This window comes from Falco punctatus (genome assembly GCF_963210335.1).
Source record: "Falco punctatus genome assembly, chromosome: 12".
Lineage (NCBI taxonomy): Eukaryota > Metazoa > Chordata > Aves > Falconiformes > Falconidae > Falco > Falco punctatus.
In genome coordinates, this window is record NC_137592.1 from 8,529,994 (window position 1) to 8,553,016 (window position 23,023).

At 40.0% G+C, this 23,023-nt stretch overlaps 1 protein-coding gene across 2 annotated transcripts in view; it reads left to right on the forward strand.

The window, feature by feature from the left end:
- MACROD2 (mono-ADP ribosylhydrolase 2) overlaps positions 1 to 23,023 on the forward strand; it is a 936,136-nt gene continuing 913,113 nt past the window's right edge. The window contains exon 1 of one of the 2 annotated variants that reach the window (XM_080408518.1): positions 1 to 23,023. This exon is cut by the window's right edge and continues 21,419 nt beyond it. The gene's annotated coding sequence lies outside the window, so the exon portion shown is untranslated. The other variant, XR_013931490.1, reaches the window with a different exon arrangement.

Consider the following 23,023-nt stretch of genomic DNA (forward strand, 5'->3'; position numbering starts at 1 on the left):
AGCTGCTGCTCCACACAGCTGCCAGCAGTTGTGCAGTTCATTAGATGTAACCAAGTGTGGGGCACTTTTAGCTGATAGAATTCAAAGGATGCTTTTCCTTCCCTTCTGCAGCTGATTTGTTTCTGATGAGAAGTTTTGTGACTGTATTTTTGTACAGTACAGTAAAGAAAACTGAGAAAGGCTTTGTGAAATTGCAGTGACCTGCCGAGACTAATGTGAAAATTACAGGCCATGAGAATACACGCTTAGTAAAACATGAAGTTTCTTCTACTTTGCCTGTTCCGTAGGGTGAATAAACAAACAAAAAACCCTGAGGCTTGAAGATTAGAACAGCTTTTTGAAGTATATTTTCATGATGGACTTTTGATTTCACCTCTCCTATGCAAGCGGGCATCACTGGAAAGAGGGGTGAATGTAAAAGACCTCTCTGTCACAGACTTCTCAATCATGAAAATGCTTTATTGCAACAGTGCATCCATTTTAGAAGTACTTTTATTACATCGTTGTGTTAAGTACAATGAATAATATGACTGCGAAAGTAGCAGCAGCAAGTTATTCTTTGTGCACTAGAACACCAGCTTAGTGACACTGACTTTCCTAGAGTTTTATGTCCTACCACACTTTTTCCTACCTGATAATTTTGTACAACACGCTTGCCTGCCTTCCTCTTTTGCCTTGTTAGGCTAACTGGGTGTTGCTGATCCTGGGCTGCTTTTGTGGACTGATGGGCTACTATGTGTACTCTGTGGCTAGCAGCCTGCCAAACAAAACAGGCAGTGCGTTTAATTTACTTGTATGTCACTCCATTAAAAATGTATATTTACATTTCTAGGATTTAACTTAAGACATTGTACATTACTTTATTGAAATGTGTTATTTGCATATGCTATAGAAAGAAATGCGATATTTCAGTTTTCTCAGTACGTAATGTTGGTCTTGAAATAACACTTGTGTTCCAGGTTAGACTCAAAGAATATGAATCTTATGGGACTTCTAACTTTAGTTTCTTCAAGAAATAGTATTTAAAAGCAGGTATTAAAATAAAAGAAATACTTCTGTTTTTTTAGTTCCTGAACGCAATGTGAACCCCTCAGTAAGGGGAGAGAAGCATGGAGCAGTCCATTGTTGGCCTCCATCAAACTGAGCTGTACTCTTCTAAAATAGAAGTTCTTATGCAGGAGAAGTGTACTCATGTCTTTTACTCAGAGGTTACTTAAAAGGTGGGTCAAAGTTTTAAATAACTCTTTAGAGAGTGTATTCATATCTTATCCAGTAAATCAGTGCATCTCTTTTCACCAGTAGCTAAAGAGTAAGTATCTTAATGAAGTGGAAATTAAAACATGTATTCCTCCTGTGAAATGCTTTGAGACTGACAGAATAGAAGTAGGTGTAAGCACAAAGCAAAGCCCTGTTTCTCAGGAAGATTCAGGTGTAAAGAGTGAACATGTGGGTAAGTTTGGAGGCTAGCTACAGGTAAGTAAAACAACATTATTGTTATAATATTTCTGTTGCAGTCCAATACTTGATGTTTCTCTTCTGTGATTATTTTTTTTATAGCACAGGTTTTTATCATCTATTTGATGTAGAACACTTGTGCTCTGTGATGAATGTAAATATCTATTGAAATACACTATATAGGTCTGTGCTGTGTCAGTACTGTCTTCCACTTGCCTTACATAACAGAGATTAAAGCTAAAGGGGGGAGGAAGTTACCAAATCCTATACCCAACTTTAACTTTTAAGTGAAAATGAGATTGTGATGTTGAGATACTGCTTAGAAAAGACTCTTCAGGGTTGCAGCGATGAGAACAGTAAAATAATCTATGTTCATATAACCTTCTTAGGTCAGAGTTTTTCAGTAGAGTCATTCTCAAAGTTTTGTGGTTGCAGATGAGTTACAGCTCACGATTTGCAACATAAGACCCAGCACACTGCTGTATGTGTAAGCAGTCTTCCTCATGCCACAGCCGGCATTCAGAAAAGGGACCGACACTGACCCCCTATCAGCCACCCACTGAAAGTTCTTTCACATCAATCTGATCGTAGTGTAATGCTACACAAGAAGAAAATTGTTTAACAGTAACAAGGACATTCAAATCAATATTTTACGGGCCATGTACAGTTTGTATTTTAGTAAAATGCATCTTATGTTTTATAATTATTTTGCAGAAATTTAGAATGTGATTACTTTTTTAGTGTCTGTATTTTCAGTTATTGTCACTTGTATTAAGTTGGTTTGCAGCTTGTGCAGCTCTGTGGAATACAGCTACTTAGATTTAACTTTTCTCTCAAAAGGCAAAAAGGTATAATTATTCATAAAATATGAAAATTCCTGTTCTGGTAAATTTTACTCAACAATGCAGTATAAATTGACCACAGGAGGAGGAAGTTTATGATGGAGGGGAAATGTAACTTGAAAAGGTGCAGCTGTAGTAGGTAAACCTGTGTGATAGCCATGAAGACCTGCCTCTTTCACCAAGAACTGGAATAATAAAGATGAGAGGAGGAAACTAAGGCAAGAAAAATGGTTCACAACTTGTATATTGAAGTTCACATTCAAAACCGATGACAAAGACTTAAGGGTATTGCCAACTCAAGATTAAAAAAAGGTAAAAAGTCATACTGTTCTTTAACCTTACTTAATAATTCAGGTTTCTATATGTATTTTTCAGTTTCACCTTTTCATGCCCTGCCTTTCCCTTTATATGCTGTAGACAACTCTCTACTCATTTTTCATTTTCAAGCTGTGTTGCTTAGCAGTACTCAATCATAAATCACAATGCTGTGTTTCTTTCCATTTACCAAACGATGGAGCGCACATCATTTCTGCGTTGAATGATGTTGGGTTGCCGTAAATGCTTTGGCTTAGGACCTTGACATTCATTCCCTTTCCACAGGCTTTTATGTCAGGAAAACTCAGTTTTTTGAGCATGTATGGAAAGTAAATGCAAGAAGTGCCCTAGTATGACTAAGTAAATTCACTGAAATTATGTATGAAAAATGTAAGAAGAAAAAGTTAAAGTGAAGATATGTGGCTAAAGAACTGGAATGTGGTTAGACATGAAAATAAGCCTTGTAGCTGGATTGAGCTCAGGTATTTTCATTACTTATGCAAGAAATTAGTTGCACACTTGCATGTATAATTTGACAGTAGGTCACACATGAGCCTGGCTGGAACAGGTGTGGAACTTTGCCCTCCGGATTACCTTGTTACTGCAATCTGTGTTTTCCTTTGCTGCATGATTTTGCTGGTTTTTAAAGCTGGTGATTATTACCATATGCTACTCTGAAAGGGAATAAAGGGTATAGCTACAAACAAGCTGGATTTATGGCCACTATAATATATATAATGCCATTCTTCTAAGTGGTTCTAGGTAGTTTCAGGGCTGGAAGTTCCAGTTTAAGGCAGCAGGCATGAGTGTGCGTCTGCAAAGGAAGAGCAGGAGGCACAAAGAATTGAACAATGAATCTTACAGTTTGTTTGCCCTTTGTTGCTTAGGCCCTGAAGTGCAAAGCTTGCAAGGTGGCTTGAAATAAGTTTCTCTTGTTTGTGTTTTTTTGTGGTTTTCCACACCACCCCCCCCTCAAATGAAATGAAAGCTGTCCAGACCACCGTGTTTGTTGTAGTTGTGTATTCTGTTTAAAATGTAGGGACTTCTGAAGGCAAAGCCTTTGTTTTGTAATGTAAGTCAAGATAGTGTTTTTGCTTCTGCTTCTTGTACCAAAAATAAAGTATTACTGAACTAGTAACATTTGTAGCTATGCCAGGGAAGCTGTGTTGCTTTCATGGGATTGCACTTGTGAAACTACTTAAAATTGGGAAAAACCTAACAGCGGATCGAATCCCGCTCTGTTTATCACAGTTATGTTAGCTTCCCCAAAGCTAACTGTAGCAAGGAGTCAGGAAATTCCCTTTCATCACTGAACGTTAGGCAGAGCCAGAATACTACATGCTTATTCAGAGCACAACCCTGAATTCAGATTTTTGGGGTTTACAGTCCTGTTTTAAAATTACCTCCCTGCCCTTGCAAACAGGTTTTGGAAGTAGACCAATATAAAAGTTTGAGATGGTTAAGACATGCTAAAGATATGTCCATTTCCCCCACGTTCCTCAGGGGAAGGCAGCTGTGTTAGATTGTACTTAGCTGATGGTACGGGGGTTACTCTGAAACCATCCCATCACCTTTTGGCTCAATTTATTTAATACTGACTCACAGCAGTTACCTCTTTTCTTAGGGAAGCACTAAGTAAGAATTGTCAAAGGGAGAGGGTAGTCTATGGAGCGTCAGAGAACCAAAGAGCCAAAAGACTTTGACAACTGACTTTCCTTATGACATGTATTTCAGTGTGCACCTGTCTGTTGTAGCTCCTTCATCCTCCCTTATTGATGTTCCCTTGTATGGGAGATTGTGCCTTGTCAAGTCTTTTAAATCATAATAATAAATCAGCTGTAAAAATTCAGATTATCAATTACTGCTTTTTTCCTTGGGATTTTTGTGTATGTTCAGCCTCACTGTGGTCCCGTGTTACTCATGGGAAGACCTAAGCCATGTTCATTGATACATACCAAACTGATCGTGGATTGAGTGCTGCTGTGATTAGCTGCAATATAATATGTTCTGCAAATGTAGGAGTTATAATTGCTGATTTCAGATTCAGAAAGTATTTCTGAGAAAAAAGTTTTACATCTTTTTTTCTGCAGAATTTACCAAAATGTTTGTTCTTTTAGTTGGTGTTAAAGATACATGAAAAATTACACTTTCTGTGATTGGGAAGCTATGACTTATAATCAATAGGAGAGAAAGGAAGAAAGAAAAAGTCTTAACCTAAAATATCTAGAGGTTATTCCAAACAGAAGAGTAGTATTGGACAAAGGCATGAAGGTACTGACAGGGACCGCTGTGGAAAGGACTCACAAATGGGGCATTTGGAGCGGAGAACTCGGATGGCACCATAGGCTAAGCTAAAGCCTGAGATGTTGGCTTAAGTAGGAGTCGGAGAGTTATGAAGCTGAAAGTGAAAAGCCCGAATGTGATGTGAAAGATAAAGGAATGACAAAACCAGGTGCCAAGGCTTGGGGGGGGGGTGGGGGGGGGGTGCAGGGGTTGGCAGCTCTATTCCCACTAAATGAGAGAACACAAGGTGACAAGCAGGAAAAGGGGTACTGTCAAAAGTATCTGCTGTGGTTTGAGGATCAGAGAGAGAGGAAAAACTGATTTAGAGAACAACGTGAAAGGAAAGCGGATAGGATTTAGTAATAGCTTAGCTAAAGGAGAAATAGTTTTGAGTGTTCTGGTGACAGGAGAAAAAGTTTGACAGAAGGGAAAGAGATCTAACAAACCTGAAACTTGTTTTTTGTTTTTTAGTTAGCTGGAGGTGACAAGGTACACCTCCGATTCTACTGCTAAAAATGGGAGCTGGGATTATAGCCAGCAGAGATTTAGAGCACTCAAAGGCAAAAATGCCTTTTGGAAATGCTGAGAATAGGTGATGTCATTTAGGTGAGAGAGACAAAGTGCACGGAAAGAGCTCTGTTCAAGGCTGCAGGAAAAGATCTGTCTTTTATCAGCTTATTCAATGGGATTAAATTGGAGGAGGAGGAGTTACTACTTTTCCTTTTTTCTTTGATATTATATAGATTGATAGATACAATCATAGAAAAGATTAAAATAATATTATGAAGATTTGGACTTTGTCAGTGTCTTCCTGGTTGCTTGGCTAAGTCAAATTTCAGTGAAGGAATAAGTATGCTGTAGGTTTGGAAGGCTTAGAACGAGCGGAGCAACAGGAATTACTTTGCTATACGAAACACTGAAAATGTTCCGGAGAGCGGTTCAGTGGAACGGGCTCGGTAGTGGAGATGAGAGACTGAAAATGAGAGAAGAGTCAGCGTGGCGAGTGGTGGAGGCTGACTGTGAAATTCAGGGTAAGTTCAGTGTTTCCTGGCACTGTGAACAAGGTTGAGTTTTAATGCCCAAAAGGTGAGGAGAAAATGAATTTCCTCTCCCAGAGAAGATGAAAAGTGACTTCTGTGGCTGCTTTTACCTGTCTGAGAGAAAGTCTGCAGCCATTGTAGACAACAAGTCAGACACAGTGCCATGGCAACTGCTATGACGCCTAGCAAGTCTCTCTTCTTGACATCTTATGGTGTGCTTTTTCCATCCTATTGGTTATTTTCTGTTCGCCCCCACCCCTGTATCTCCCTGGTATATGCTTGCTTTGCTAATAAGTGAATAAAAATGAGGAAAGATGTCATACAAATTGTTAGGCAAAGGTAAGAACGTACACAGGGATTAAATCACTTGAGAAAACATCAACAGCAAAATTGACTGTTTTTAATGGGCAGATGAAAAGGCATGTTTCTGTTTGCTGAGGAAATTCTTTACTGTCTGGAAGGAAACGTTAAGTCTGGTAGTAGGAGTTATTATTACAGAATGATTTAAGGATGCAGGTGAGAGAGTACTTAAGGGTATCTATTTGCTTCGTGTTGGCAGCTTCATACGATACAGTCCATTAGTTTTCAAAGGCTCCAGTGGAGTCCTGTTTGCTTGAAAACATCTTGAAGTTTTTCATGTTGATTGGTAAAGCTTTTTGTGCCCAGGGTCTTGACTGCTTCAGGGGGTTGATATATGTCTTCAGGGCATTATTTGTAATACTGAAGAAGCCTGAATGACTTCAGTAAAGGACCTAAATGACATTTAATTCTAATCTGAGAGCTCAAATGCCAGAGAACCTACCACAGACCTTATTTGCAATGGTTAATTATTTTCCATGTTTTAAAGCCTTAAATATGGAGCTCCAGCTGTTGAATTGATTATGGATTGCTATATAAGACTGTAGCCCTTCAGAGTCAGAACTTACGCAAGAGTGATAGTGATCAAATTATATTTTAACACACTTGGATGAAGAATCAAGTAAATGTTTTCAGAACTGCTTATTCTTCAAATAGTATTTAATTGAACTTAGTCTGCATATTTAACAAGGCATATCTTTTTACCTGCTTCCCTCAAATTTTATGCTTATTTTTCTTCAATTTTTTTAGGATACAAGATGACTTTTTTTTTTTTCTGGAAGAGATTAATTCAGCTAAAGATAACTTTTTTTCTTTTAGTTTTACTGATTGTACAGACTATACATGGCAGATAATTTCTGATGCAAAGAATATTCATGTATGAGAATTATGTAAATGAGTAGTATGGCGGTACAACCTGAGGATGTGAAAACCTATCATCTGTCCATCATTTTTAACATGCTTAAGGCTTTATAGTACATCTTATTTTTTGAAGTGGTGCAAGAATAAATTGTTTGATGACAGAATAATTGCAATTCACAGTACCAAACAAAATGTGGATTAATTTCACCAGTTTGCGAAAGAAAATATACACTACAGAAGTTCTTAAAGCATCTTTCCAGTTCAAAAGTGCTTTGGTAAAGCTGGACAGAAAACTTAACAGTAGAACTAAGTGAGATTTTACACTTGTGCAGCGCATCTGAGCAATCAGCCAGACCTTAGTGTTTTAATATGCATAGTCTATTCTATGGTTTAATGAGATCTTGAGCTGTTGGCTCTGAAGATTGTTAGTACCCTGGTGAATAGCCCTTCAGACTTCAGGCATACAATGTGAATTTGCTTCCTCTTTCAATTCTTCGACTTCTTGGGTAGAATTTATTATTTCCCTAAATATAAGCAGCTGCCAAAATTCATTCTATATTATAGCATCCCTTCTGCTATATTTAACTCTGTCTCACTAAGTGGATTACATGGCTTCCTCTTGTAATTAAGTGCAGATCAAATGTTATATTGCAATATTATATTAAAAACATGAGAAATGACACCTTTTCAGCTGCCATTCTGGAATTCTTAAAGACAGAAGCGCTACTCTGACTCTGTTGCTTTTTCCAGAAACATCTGGTCAATCTCCTTATAGATGTGATAGTGAAGTCAGAAATACCACAGATGAAATGTGCTCTGTTCTTTCCCACTTGAATTCCGTTTAAAGCGAATTCTTTGTTTGCCTATTTTATCCTTTCAGTCTCTGAGTACTAATGACTTCCTTCAAAGACTTCTGTTGGGTGTGGGTTATCTGAACACCAGCAAACTCAAATATTAGTAGAACTCAAGGAACAGAGGAAAAAAAATGTAAATCTAGCAGGGGCTTATGTATTAATTTGCTATTTGCTTTATTTGATAACAAAATAACGTTTCTATTTCCACTAGCTACTTAGGGTCAAATCAATCTATGAGAATTACTTATACAAAGTCTCTTGCATATATTAAAACTTGATCAAAACAAGCATTGCGGACCCAAACACTTCTTCATATGAACTTGCAGAGTCCCAAATCTAAATCCAACCCATTTAACATCACCACATAACTAAGGTTCTTCAGTTAAGACTCTCTGTAGAAATCAGAGAGGGATTAGTTGTTCCAGAGATTTGAGCCCCACCTAAATCTTGCATCACCCTTGAAAGCACCTCTCTCCCTTCGTTGACCATGAGGCAGTGCAAGGCACCCACATTCTCCATCTAGGTGCCCCTGTTAATGCCTACGGTTGAGGGATATATATGCTCAGTGGCCTCCACTGAGCTCAGCGTAACCAAAATACTCGTTGCAACTTGTTCATGTAGCTTTGGAGTTAAGTAGTAGGCAAATAAACAGCATTTCTCTGAGTTTAGATCAGTGAGATTTCAGTGTAAACTAATTGTATGTTATTAGTTATCTCAATTTGTTCAATTCAATTAGAAATCTCTAGAGAAATTTCTTTGGATAATACTGTCAGTAATTCTAATTTATCTAGAATCAAACTAATTCACTAATTACGTGATTTCTAAGAGCTGAAATCTATCTCTCCTAGCTCTAAGGGTAAGTAGAGGTAAGAAGGCTAGTTTACTACTGCACGTATAAGAAAACAATTCCCATTACGCATGCATGCTGGCTCTATTCTGCTCAACTCTGCCCTTTACTCCCTTGTACTTTTTTCCACCCTACGTGGCTGCAACATAGTGGCAACCAGCCCATTCTGTCACCAGAGCTTTAGTCAAGCTACGGCATTTTCTCAAACAGAACCAAGAGCAGCCATCATACTACCCTTACTTACCTGAGCAGCTGCATTAGACCTAGCCATTTTGAAGTCCTTAATTATAGCAATTTATCAAATTAGCCTTAAAATAATACATACCTTTTCCCAAATGCCATATCATTATCATGCCCTATTTTGCCTGTCTTTATGAAATAGTAGAAAGCTTTCTTTAAAATAAGACAGAATTTCCACCCACCCCTGAAAGCAGAAAAAAAGCTTGATATATTGTATGTTTTCACTTGGGTTTATATGGATTTAGAAGTATTAAAATGCACAAAAATGGGTTTCCCTGATTAGGTTTTTAATCTGTAATTTCTCACAAAAAGCGATTATTGTATGTGCAGTCCCACTCAACAGAGATTCATGATGACAAAATAGCCGTAGTTTAGTGTGGGAGGTGGAAAGTGACTGAAGGTGGGGTCATATGAGAACAGTTACATATTTCAGCTGAATTCAGTTCTCTGAAGAACAAGGTCACGTTAACTCTACTAGAACCGTACAAACCAGCATTCAGAAATGCTTGCTGCGGTGAATTGGCACATACAAAAGATGCATTGCTTTTCGTGAAAACATGCATTAGTGTTCATAAGTATTATCACTTAAAATACATTCCCTGCTCTGCCCAGCTGATGACAGTATCTCCAAAAGTGCTCAGCACGGTATAAAATGTAATCAATATATATATTGATGTGTGTGTGATTTATATGTACGTAATTTTGAAAGGGCATGCCTTAGCAATAAGAAAGTACTTGCGTCTTTGTTATTTTCCAAAGTGTTGTGGACCACGCTGACCTAGTAAGTCAGATGTTGTTCTGGCTTCTGACAGTAGGAATGGAAAGAGAAAAGACACCTGATTTAGTTGCTTTTCCTACAGCACTGCAGTGGGAAGGAGCTTTCTCCTAGTTTTGTTGTTTGGCAGCCTCAGTCCCCCTTTAGTTGAAGACCCAGAAGCTACTTTGATTCCAGATTTGCAGCTTATTATCTTTTTGTCATATTTCTAGGTTTTAGAACTATTGCAACATAAGAAATTCTTAGGATCTAGATTGGAGTCATCTTATTCTGGGCACAGTGAAAGCAAGTACAAGAACTAGCTTCCACCCCAAGAAGTCTTAAAATACAATCTGCTCTTCTAAGAGTTTTTCAATACTGGGGTCTGTGTCTGCGTTAGCAAATTGTGTGGAGCAAACGGGTGTGGATCTGCAGAAACAAAGGTGGCATTGCAGGCTCAAGGTACTCACTGTATGTGCTTTGGAGGGGTGGGGTTTACATCAAACTAGTTAAGATCTCATTCTGTGAACTAAATGCCCATTAATGGTGGATGTGTGCTTCTGATTTAGTTTCATCTTAAACTAGTTAGCGGACACCAAAAATGGTCCACAATGTGAACCAAAACAGGTAAATGGAGGCTCTAAGGAGATTTATTTTGAAAGTACATTCCTGAGCAAAATAAGCACACACATGACGTTTTGTGTAAAACATGCTGTTGTAGTAGTGCAAACACATTATCTGTGTCCAAGAAGTTCATATCTGGAGTGCCTAATGAATCCATGTATTTGAATGGAATCCAGCTGAAATCAATGGCTTAACACCTTCCAATGAATCCTTGGTTTCTATTATTTTCTGTGCCCAAAACACAGGCCCTACTGACTTAAAAGTAACACTCAAAGGTTCTTTGTGTACGCCAGTGACTATCTTGAGCAAAGCTCAGGAAATACTGTTAGAGCAGAGGACTGGAACACATGCACAGAAACACTCAAACCAGTGTTTCCTCTTGTACTGCTCCCTTTTTGCCCCACACCCCCAAACAATTTTAACAAAATATTTGAATGTCCCCCAAACCCTCTGTTACCCAACACATAGCTTAGTGGTTAAAGGCTCAACATTTTTAACTGGTATATCTTCAGTATTTTTAACTTAACAGCAGTTGTTAATAAACAATAAGACTTAAAGTTGAGATGAAATAGCAATATATATTAAAACAAAAATATCAAAACAGCCAGCTTATGTTAAACATAATGAAACTGTGCATAAACATGTTGGGTAACTAGAATAAATATGCACAAGAAAATATTTCCAATGCTTTTCATTTCTCCTTTTAGTAATCATTCAACAGTTCAGAAACCCAAGAACAGTATCTTTGTGTAAGATCACTTCTTACTAATGGCAAAGTTCCTGAACAAGTCAGCACGGGGTGGATTGTTTTGGGGGGATGGAGGAAGATAAGTAGACAGGTTTCTTTGTTAAGAAATAATGCCTTGGCTTTACTGTTATTGCAGTAGTGTGTTTCAGGATAACTGGCCTGCCTTCTGGTCTTGCGTACCCAAGTATATTGGTGAGATGTGAAAAGCCACCAAAAAGCCTCTAGCAAATCATTGTACTGATCGTTTTGCTAATGGTGCAACACCAGCTGGATCTTGGAATGAGAGAAGCAGGCAGAGCCTCCGCTGTTCCGCTGTCTATTTGGTAAAAGGTAAGAATTAAAACTTGGAAAAAGAGTCAGTGCCAGGACTTACACTGGGACTGGTCAACAGTTTGCTCTTCCTGTGGCTGCAGGTACAAACCAACAAGAAGTGAGAAATAATGATCATATTTACCAGACTGGAGGGTGCTTCTGTGAGCTCTGCATTTATTGTTGCTGTGCTAATGGAACTACTTTGAGAGCGTTGGTTTGTAAAATAAGATACTGTCATATTACCATCACTCATGTAAACTTGACATTTTACTGATGGTGTGTTAAGGATAAAATTTTCTTCTGCAAAAACAGAAAAGAAAACTCAATTTGATTGTATTAACTTAAAATGGTAAAATATGGTTTCAGCCATTACAAATAAAATTTCTTATGAAGCTCACTATACTTTAGAAACAAAGTTAAAATTAAAAATATATGACTGAAGGTACAACGTAGCTACTTTTTTTTTTTTTTTAAGTATAGTATAATCTTGTGAAGTAGGGTAACTTCTAGTTAACACTTCAGTATCAGGGTCAACATTGTTCCTATTTCTACCCACCTGCCACTTGCAGAATGGAGCTCATCACCAGTTCCCACAGGAAGCTTAGTCAGCTCTGTGGAATAAATTGCAATAGTATGGTTTTAAATAGTATGATAAAACTTAACACCTACTCTTGCAGTTAATGTAGGGTACAGTCATTTGTAAAGAAAAAGGTATCGCTGGAACTCGTAACTCAAATGGCTGAGCAGATTTTGCTTATAACATCAGTGAAGCAGTATGTGAGACCTGTATAATCCGATGTGAAGCCATTAAAGCTGCAAAGCTGTACAGTCAGATTCATTTCTTGGCTTAAAGCACTAGTGCACAGTTGGAATTTGAGATGCAATTCTACGGTGGCACAAAATGCATCAAACTATAGCTGGTGGAAGCTCTGCAATTATTTTTTTTTTTCTTAGAATATGTCAGCTACTCAAACTAGAAACATTTTTCAGGAAGAAGTATACCCATTTGATCTAGCAAAGATTTCATAGGCACACTTTGGAAATTCTGATGAACAGGAAAAGAGTTAATTGGCTGGTGCTGAAATCCAAGTTCTGCCTCTGTGTGAGTGTACTGGGTTTGTGTGGCAAGGTTTTGGTAGCGGAGGGCTGCAGGGGTGGCTTCTGTGAGAAGATGCCAGAAGCTTCCCCCATGTCCCACGGAGCCAACACCAGCCGGCTCCGAGATGGACCTGCTGCTGGCCGAGGCCGAGCCCATCAGCGATGGCGGCAGCACCTCCATATGGGATTGCATATTGAGAAGAGGGGGGAAATCTGTGCCAGCAGAAGAGAGGGGTGACACTATGTGGGAGCAGCAGCCCTGAGCTCCCAGGCCAGGGCAGGAGGGGCAGGAGGAGCTCCCGGTGCCAGAGCAGAGGTTCCCCAGCAGCCCATGGTGAAGCCCACGGCGGGACAGGCTGTGCCCCCAGCCCATGGAGCCCACGGGGGAGCAGATCCCCCCCCACAGCCCAGTGAGGGCTCCATGCCTGGGCAGGTGGGTGCCCGCAGGGGGCTGTGACCCATGGTCAGCCTGTGCTGGAGCAGCTCCGGGCAGCGCCTGTGGCCCCACGGAGAGAGGGGGCCGGGCTGGGGACCCCGCGGGGGACCCAGCTGGGGCCGGCTGGGCCTGCAGGACTGTGTCCTGTGGCGGGGACCCACGCTGGAGCAGTTCATGAAGAACTGCAGCCCCTGGGAAGGAGAACCGTCTCCCATGGGAGGGACCCCGCACTGGAGCCGGGGAAGAGTGTGAGGAGGAAGGAGCGGCAGAGACAAGGTGTGATGAACTGGCCTCAACCCCCATTCCCTATCCAGGAAGGTGTTTTTTTTCTCATTTGAATGGTAATAAATTAAACTAATTTTCCCCAAGTCGAGTCTGTTTTGCCTGTAACAGTAACTGCTGAGTGATCTTCCCGTCCTTATCTCAACTCATGAGCCTTTTGCTCTCTTCTTGCTCTCCTGTCTGGTTGAGGAGGGCAGTGATAGAGCCATTTCAGTGGGCACCTGGCATCCAGCCAGGGTCAGCCCTCCACAGTGAGTCATCTTTTTCATTAAAAAAAACCTACCAAAACAAACAAAAAAAACACCTCAAAACCTCAAGTTTTGGATTGAGTCTAGAATAAAAAAATCTTGATATCTCAAAAGCATTGGCCTTGTTTCCAGTGTAGGCTACTGAGAACTGGACACAGTCGGTAAACTGGTGGCAATGGCTGAGAAAGGCACGTAAGCATGTAATCATAAAGGCTGGGAACCCACTGAACAAACCAAGCCTGTCACAGAAGCTGATATGGAATCTAGGGTATGTCATTTTCGCCATGTATTGCAAGGTTTTCTGTAGCGACCATCTGGAATTAGAAACAGTAGTGATGATTATGAGATTAGAAAGATAAAAATCCTCATCAGCTCCTGCAGATAATATAGCAAAGCTCCTTCTGTGTACCCACGGAAATAGTACTGTATAGTGTGTAAAATATTCTTGGAGATAAATTATTTTTTTAACTTCTATGTAATTGATTTTCATTTCATGTATGTAATGTATTTTCTGTAAGGGAGAAACAGTTCTTCAGAACATTTAAAATGGGTGAAGGGGAGCGATGAGTGCATGATTCACATACAATTTGCAGCTCACCGTCCTGCACAAGAGGGAAAGTTCGGAAGGAAAAAACCCAAACACCTCTATAGTGTAAAAGAAGGTGCTGGGATGTGAAACGAGGATGAAATAGAACTTGTCTTCCACAGCTGGAGCTCTGAAATGTTAGTTAAGTATAAAGGAAAAATATGCTGAAGCACTTGATAGGCTTTTGAGCGAGGCAGTGGAAACGTCGTAGTTACGAGTGGCAGTATCTAGATAGGACTGCCATGTGGCATGCTGTTTCTTGCAGAGATAACAAACTGCCTTCCCAACAGTCCTCTATTGTACAGCTGCAGCTTGAATTGTTACCTAGTACAGAACTCCTTGTTGTTCATGGCTTTTTGTTTCTTTTTCATCTTGTCTTCTGTGAAACTACAGGAAATGTCGCAACGGAATTACAGGGAAAGAAATGTATTTTTTCAGGTTCTCTGCTGGAGACTGGAGCAGGCTGCCAGGCAGAAGTTTCAAAAGGCGGCTTGCTATGTGAGATGCTAGGGGAGTGCGGAGCAGCTGAGGAACAGGGAATTAGCATTATACAAGCCTTCTAGTTGCTGGCTGAGCAAGACTTTCTTGCAGAAATGTAGGAGCTAATGCAAATCCCTAATGTGTGTGACACAGTGTCACAGCCAAGTGGGGAAAGGCATCTGGTGTCAGAGCTTTGGCAGGATGAACCCAAGAGGGGCAGCTGCTCCACGTGTCTGCTTGTGGGGTGCTTCAAATGAAATGTAGGTGAGAGAAATTGTTTTACTGACAAAAAAACTGACACACGAAGTGGAACGAGCAGATCTGAGTGGTAGGGACAAGGGAAGGGGGTGAAGGGTGCTGGGCCGATTTGTGCCTTCTCTTCTGTCCACCTGATGCTGTCCAAGGCAGTTTGCAGCAGGGGGCCTGGAAATCAGGACCATAAGTAACAATCAGTTAGCTGAAAGGAATGTGCTCGAGCTTGTAGGCCACAAACCCTGAGAGGACAAGGAATGTGAATAGATAACAATTAACAGGATGAGTCATGCCGAGAAAAGATAAGGGAATGAGGAACGGATGGCGCCGAGGAGAGGTAACACCTTGCTGTTAATTGATGACTGTAAACACTTACTTGAAGTGCCCTTTGTTTGTAGTTAACCACCAATCAGGGATTGCCTAGGATGTAATGCTTAGCTTAAAGAACCGATCTGTTTAAAGCGCGCAGCTTCTGGAAACATATATAAACTCGTGATTGCGTACAATAAATCGACATTTGCTTGCATCAAGCAGCCTCCCGTCTCTCCATCGCAGCAGCAGTTTGCATCAACCACTCTGCAGTGGGATGCAGCCACAGGGTGGGGTACCAGACTGTGGCGGGTGTGGTATCCCACTCCTTTGAAATGCAAACTTCATAGGGAAGAGCAAACAAAAAAAGAGAGATACAGAGATCCTGCCGGGATGCTCCATGGATTCACTTCAGCCTCGCGTAGTTGTTTCTTCCATCTTAAGCAGGAAGAACAAAAAGGCAACTGTGAGTGGAGGGAGAGCCCTCGTTTTGGAAAAAAAATTCTTGCTCCATCCGGGAGTGTGCGAAGTTGATACAAACCTTGGTTTGATTAGCATGTATATGAGTCATCTACAGCCATTCACCTGCTTTTCCCCTGGTGTTTTTTTCCTAAATTTGTTATCTCGCTCTGCCAAAGTGAGGCGGTGATCAGCTGCCTTTCTGTTATCCTTTGAGGGAAGAGTTCTGCAGGTGCTGAATTGCACTCAGAACAGCGGAGAAGGATCACCGTGATTTACAAGAAGGCTTCAGGTCAATACCTTGATGAGGAAGAGAAGTAACATGTTCCGATCAGAGAAAGATAACTGCTTCTGCCTGAAAGTTAAACAGGTGCCCTTGAGGGGGAGACCACACAGGATCACAGGTTCAATCAGCTCCATGGACGTGGTAATTACTAGATGGGTCATTTACCTAAGTAGTCTGAAGGTAGCAATAACTATTCATTACTGCAGAGCTACCAAAACGATAGCTCTTTTCTCCCTTCTTTTCCAGGGCTTCCATCCCTTCCCTGAGCATATAGAGAAAAAACAGGAAAGCCATTATGCTAAACAGCTCTTAAATGAGGTGCAACAATGAGCTTGGTTATAAGTAGTGTTTACAAATGATACTGAAGAAGAAAAAAACCCAACTGTCCACAGAGGATAGTTCACAGCTATTAACACAAATAATTTTCTCTCATGGGCTTGGAAAGTTCTTAATCCAAATTAACCTAACTTCCTACATTTGAGTGAGGAATGTCATAAGAGATTAATAAGTCTTTCCTTTTGAGTACAGCAGTAACAGAAGAAAGATGAGCATTCAGATCACTGTCATCCGATGAAGAGCAGACCCATGCCAAAGAAATGTGGAAGTTCAAACTGCCTGAGCCCCAACCTGTGTCATGGTTTAACCCCAGCCAGCAATGAAGCGCCACGCAGCTGCTCGCTCATTCCGCACACACCCTCCTCCCTGGTGGGATGGGGAGGGGGATAGGAAAAAGGTAAAATCTGTGGGCTGAGGCAAAAACAGTTTAGTATAAATTAAAATATAATGATAATAATAGTAAAATAGTAATGAAAAAGAAAATTAGTGAGAGGAAGAAAACCCAACAAAACCAAGTGATGCACAGTACCATCGCTCACCACCCACTCACTGATGCCCAGCCAGTCCCTGAGCAGCAATTTGCAGCTCCCATCCAGCTCCCCCCAGGGTATATACTGAGCATGGTGTTCTATGGTACGGAATATCCCTTGGGCCAGCTCGGGTCAGCTGTCCTGGCTGTGTCCTCTCCCAGCTGCTTGTGCACCTGCTCACTGGCAGAGCGTGGGAAACTGAAAAATCCCTGACTTAAGGTAAGCACAGCTTATTAACAACTAAAACATCAGTGCGTTATCAATGTTATTCTCATACTAAACCCAAACCACAGCACTGCACCAGCTACTAGGAAGAAAATGAACTCTATCCCAGCCAAAACCAGGACAACCTGGCACAACAGCCAAAAGTTACTCAAAGCTGCATGGTTAAAGAGAGTAGGTTAGAGAGGCCAGACAGTTGATACCCATTAAAGGGCGAGCCGTTTCTGTGTGATAAGACTAATCTGTTCACTAAGACATCCAGCTGGGATGTAGAAGACTTGTATTCACTTTCAGGTTTTATAAAGACAGTCCATGCTCCCTGGACAGCTAGTTATGTGACCTCTTCTGTGGTTTCTATATGAGAATTGAGCATAATAGTTCTCTGGCTCATGTTTAGGTGCTGGTAACCAACAGAAAAATCCCTGCCAAGGTGCTCTAACTCTCTGCTTCATCCACTAAAAGATAGCTCAGAGAAACAAGAATAGATGTTTTGTTTCTGTAAGCTTTGCTTGTGAAATACGTTCTCGCTGAAACCCATTAATCAAAATATAGTTTGATGCATGGTTATTTGCTTGATCTAATGTTTACTGAAGTCAGCAGAAATCTTTCACTGGTTGTTTAATGTCTTCCCCTCCCTGCTGTGCTGTGGTGCTCTATGGTCAGCGGACCAGCTGAAGGAAAAAACTTGAGAGTAAAAGCCCTTGGGATGAGTCCTGAGGCAACGAGGATCCAGAAAAACTCATCTGAGGGGTTACACAGTGCATAGTTTGAAAGTAATTGTAGCCTTACAGTTAAGATACAGTGTTAGCCTAAGTAGTGTTGCACCCATGATGGTTCAAAGGTATAAGGGAAATAAGGTTGCTTAACGTAAGTTCTAAATTAACTTTAAATGAATTTATTCTTATTTTCATTTCATGCATCCCCACTGTCTGAACTACGGAATAGCATGCTCAAGAAGCTGAACACTGACGCAATAAATCTTGGTATTTCATCAAGTAAAGCAATTGAATTTTGAAGTTGTAAGTGCCATTGTTTGAACTTCTGGAATTCTTTGCTCGAGACATAACCTTCGTTAGACAACACTGTCTTGAATTTGCCTTTTTTTTTCCTACAGAGACTGATAACAGTACCCCAGAACGCAAAGGCACAGCAGCAGGAGGAGCACGTGGTGCGGGAAAGGTACTGTGTCCAGCCACAGCCCGCCCAGCTCCGCTCGCTCCGGGATGAGTGATGGTTGTCTTAGCAGCTTGCTCCTGGAGAGGAGCTCAGCGCCACAGCATTTCAGTGTTCAGGTTCAAACTCCGGGGACACCAGCATCAGCTCCGTACAAACTTCATGTGCAAGGATGTGGGCAATGGTGAAGGAAGTCAGGGAGGTGGTTCCTGAAACTGCAGGATTTTGTTTTGATGGGAATGAGGAGGATTTCAGTTTTTGTCTCTGCTCCTGGAAAAAATAAAATTTTTATGTAGTCTCCTTTCTCTCCCACCCCTGTTCTGTGATTCACATATCCTGACTTACTTTATAATTAAGAGCTACATGATAAACTTCTCTAGTCATTTTGGTTCAGCCTCTTCACATCAAATGCTTATTCAGTAAATACCTAGAGCACAATTTGTAATCACTGGGATAAATTCAGTATGTCCACAGAGTGTTTTAAGGGGATTTATTATAATCTACTTGTTTCATCTTTCTGCTAATAGTTTCCAAAGTGATTTTTATGTATCGAAGACAGATTAACTGACGAACCTGGATTAACAAGCAGGATATAGACCTAAAGGCCAAAATTCCTAAAAGGTCTTCAAATTTGATGGCTACAGGATTTTTATGAATGAAGTAAGGAGCAGCACAAAAAAGGTCTTCAGGTAAGACAGTTTCCATAGTATGTGTAGTAAGTGAAAATGTGTCTGAAATTCTGCCCTCGCTTGATATTTATTTTACTATCCATTATGGATTATATTTTCTAGACTGTATTGTTGCACAGTGATAAGTGGTTCAGCAAAATTAAAAATTAATTTAATGAAAAGTGGGAATAAGATTCTGTATTTTTACTATGACTTGTCTGGTTTGTACAGATAAGGGAGTATATGAAATCTAATTATGAGTTTAATCTATGTTACTTTGGACATTACCATCTTTATAGTTCATTAACAGTAACGTTTTGGCTGTGTAGGTTTTGTGCCAGCTAAGTTGCTTAGCAACCTTAACTCCAAGGTAATGATGTCTTGCTGCCTGTGATTAAAGAATCTTTTTTCCTGTATTCTGTTTATGATGTATCTAGCTTACTTATTTTCTTGTTTGCAAACTCTGGTCCTCATTTTTCATTCCAAATATAGCAAGGTATAGATACGTTCCCTGAATAACTTTATATTTCAAGTTCACCACAGTCACCTACTCAAGTGCATGCAAATAGCACAATAGTACTATGAAAAACCCCACACTGTACAATAATGCGAAGAACATAAAATGGAGAAGCAGTCTATAGAACTACTACTGATACTGCTAAATAAATCCTTAAAACCTTTTTAGCAGAAGTGTGTTGCTAATAACCATGGATAATGCTCTAGTTCTGTGATTTAATTCTCCTCTTTAATAAACAAATAGAAAGCTATGAGACTTGCCCATATGAGATGCTATACTTTTGGAACTGGTCCAGAAAAGTGAAATACTATACTTTAAGTGGTAGCAAATGTCTCTTCATACTGTTAGTAGATTAATCAATTAGTTTAATAGTATTTGTGGAAGTCCATTGGACCTCAACACTAACATAATTCCAAGCTAATATCTGAAGGATGGCACACACATTAAATTGGGGGACATTATCTATTTAATATATTTCAAATGATTCTGTTAATTCCTGCAGAGTTTATCACCATGGTTACCGTGACAGGAAATTAAACAAACAGGAAAAAATTTAAATTAATCCATCCTGAGTAAGATCCTGATGGAATCTAGAGTCTCATTTAAGCATTAGGAGCCACGCTGGAAAGCGACAGCTCTTTAGCTAATAGTATAACCCGTGCCTGCTGGAAGGAGGGCTTCTGTCCCGGGATTTGGTGTCTCTATCATAAATTACTTTCCTGATTGTAGGAAGTGGTGGTTTTTGAATGGAGGCTTAGATAGGAGCAACTGATGTAAACCGTCTGCTTCCATTAGACTGGAATTAATAATGCTTCATGGCGCAGAGGTTTGTAACTGAAGTACTAGTATTGGTGTGATTGCAATATAAATGGAAATGCAAGTATGTGACAGCACCAGCTGTTACAGCCAAGTAAGTGTTACAGGACTGGGACTTGCACTGAGCTCTGAGGAAGCTTTACCCAGCGGTAACACCGAGGAATAATATGCTGTTTAAATCCAGATGAGAAAGCTTGCGCTCTGATAGGAGCACAGCCACAGATGCTTCCTCAGCGCAAGACCCTCCATCCTAAATCCAAGAGGATGGCAACAAGTTGCAGTATATCACACATACCATTCTTTTCCTTTTTCCCCAGTGGGAACTCGGACTTTTCAAACAAAAGAAAAGGAAAAGCCGACGTTGCATAGTGAGCTTAGCCAAGGCCTGTGGAGCTGCTGCAGTCAAAAGCAAAGCACCAGCTGCCAAAATGGGTAAATGGCTTGTCTTTGTGCTTCAGTGTTACTTTCATTCTACTTTCAACTACCATCCGAGAGATGTGAATGACTCCTGTAGTGTGCCATTTACCTACCGTTCCGAAGGGCTTCCAACATATCAAATTGCTTACAGTTCCTAACTCTTTAATTTTTATTTCAACAGTTACCGTGACTTTGACAAACAGAAATTCTGATCTAACCGAGCATTTGGAGTAGGTTTTAGTTGCTGACCCTGAGCGACTTCCAGTGCAATGCTAGCTATGCGAGGATGTTACAGAAAGCGGGAGGGGAAGGCATCTGTAATGTACAATTCTGTTAATGTCTATACTGAACTTACTGTCATAGTAGTTTCTTTAGACTGACGGTTTAAAACCTCCACATTTGTGCCGTGAATTCTTGCTGGATCAGTTTCTTGAATATTTTTGTAAAGAATACTTCAAAAACCAGATGTGTTACCTCAATAGAAGTTGGAAGTTGTCCCATGCAGGATATAGTCCCTCTACACAAATTATTTGTTTCAAGTGTCTACCTTCTGGATGTACAACAGATTTGAGATTGTGTTTGGTGCTTAGTTTGAACTGTAAACCCTGTCTGCTCGTTCTATTGTTGCTATAGTTGTCATGGGATCTGAAGCAAATTTAAAAAGTATTCTTCACAAAGAGATTATACAACCAAAATGCAAAACCTTGGTAGGAACAATTCCAAGGCGTAACAGGAACACAGTAAGGTCAATTAAAATACCCTCCTGAGTGACAGGGAATTCTGCTAAGTGTAGTTCACATTTGCTTTACTCTGTATCTCACACCAAATAAGCATGCTTATGCAAGTAAATCTTTGGCATCTGGAGATTCCCCTTCACATGAAATCAGTTAAAACACTTTAGCTTATGCTGGGCTAAACATTAGTCTGTACAAAACAATACAGTGAGAAACTGTTCACAGACGCACAAGGTTGAGGATCTCATCCGCTGATAATTATGAATGAAATTAATAGAATCTGGAGCACCTGATTTCTTTCTGTAATGAGATCCCCAGTGGGGAGTTCACAGTGGCAATGTTGGCTGGCTCTGGACTTGAAGGTACTTGAAATGATAGCGAGTTGTAATGGCAAGTGAATCTTCTATGAATCATCAGAAAGCAGCAACTGGGAATAACAGTTTTTAAGGGAAGTCCTATCACCCATGTAGTTAGTGCATATGTAGTCACAAAGGAGCTTTACTCAGCTCAGGATTCTTCTACATGAAATCTGGTATTTAAGAAACTCGAGCAAATTGGAAAGACTGCATCGTGATAAGTTAAAGTATTTTTATTTTTAAATTACAGCTGATGTTTTTCCACAGGAAAACATTTCGACCTTGGTAGCATATAAAGACAAATCTGTAACTTCAACACCTAAATACAGTTTTCAATGGTAGGGTAAGAACATCTGAAATACAATAGTCAAAACATCTCTTGCATTATAGACTCACTCAAAATTCAGGTTTAAAACCTTCATGGGGAATCAGATTTAATATTTAGTTAAACATCACCAATTATCTGTGGAACCACAGAATAAAACAGAACTCTCATACTTGTCACAAAAAGTGATATGGAACAGCCTATTCCAATATGAATGAAGCTCTGAATATAAGTAATCCTTTTAAAGAATAAAAAGCAAGCACATTAAAGGTTCAGTGGCTCTCATTAAAATCAGTTATTGCCAACACTGATCAGGAAATGCGATCCTCTTAAAATGAACTCAAAGAGAATACTGTCATTTTGATAATTACACGTGACCCCAATTTATGCTAAGATATTTGTAAAAGTAAACTACATCTTACTGCTATTCAAATATTTATAAGCTTTCCAGCTGAGTAGTGCTAATTAAAGCTTTATGCACTTAAAAAGAAAATTTAAAATAGTACTTTTAGCTTGTCTTTTTTATAAAATCCTTTTTTTTTCCCACCAAGATGTCATACAGCAGCACAGCTGCAGTGGCATTATGTGCAGGCAGCCATCATAACCGAAGAGTGAATCAGGAGCTACTATTTCCATTGCATTCAGATTTCCTACGAGTGTTTTGTTGGCATTGGTAGACTGTAATTCAGAATTGTGGGGTTCAAATTTAATTACCCGAATGTTTCCCAAGGCCTTTAAGAATAGTTGTAGAGAGTGCAGAGTGCTGGTCTGAACAGCAGTAGCTGTTATTCCACTGTCTGTGGAACTACAACACATTTTTTTGGCAACAGAGATCTTTCCAAGTTCTGTTTCTCCTCCCACGCTCTCAGAGCAGTAGTTTCAACTTAATGTGAATATTACTTGGTAACATTAATGTTAACATCAGGTTAGGGTTAATAACATTAAAGGAATAAAAAAGATT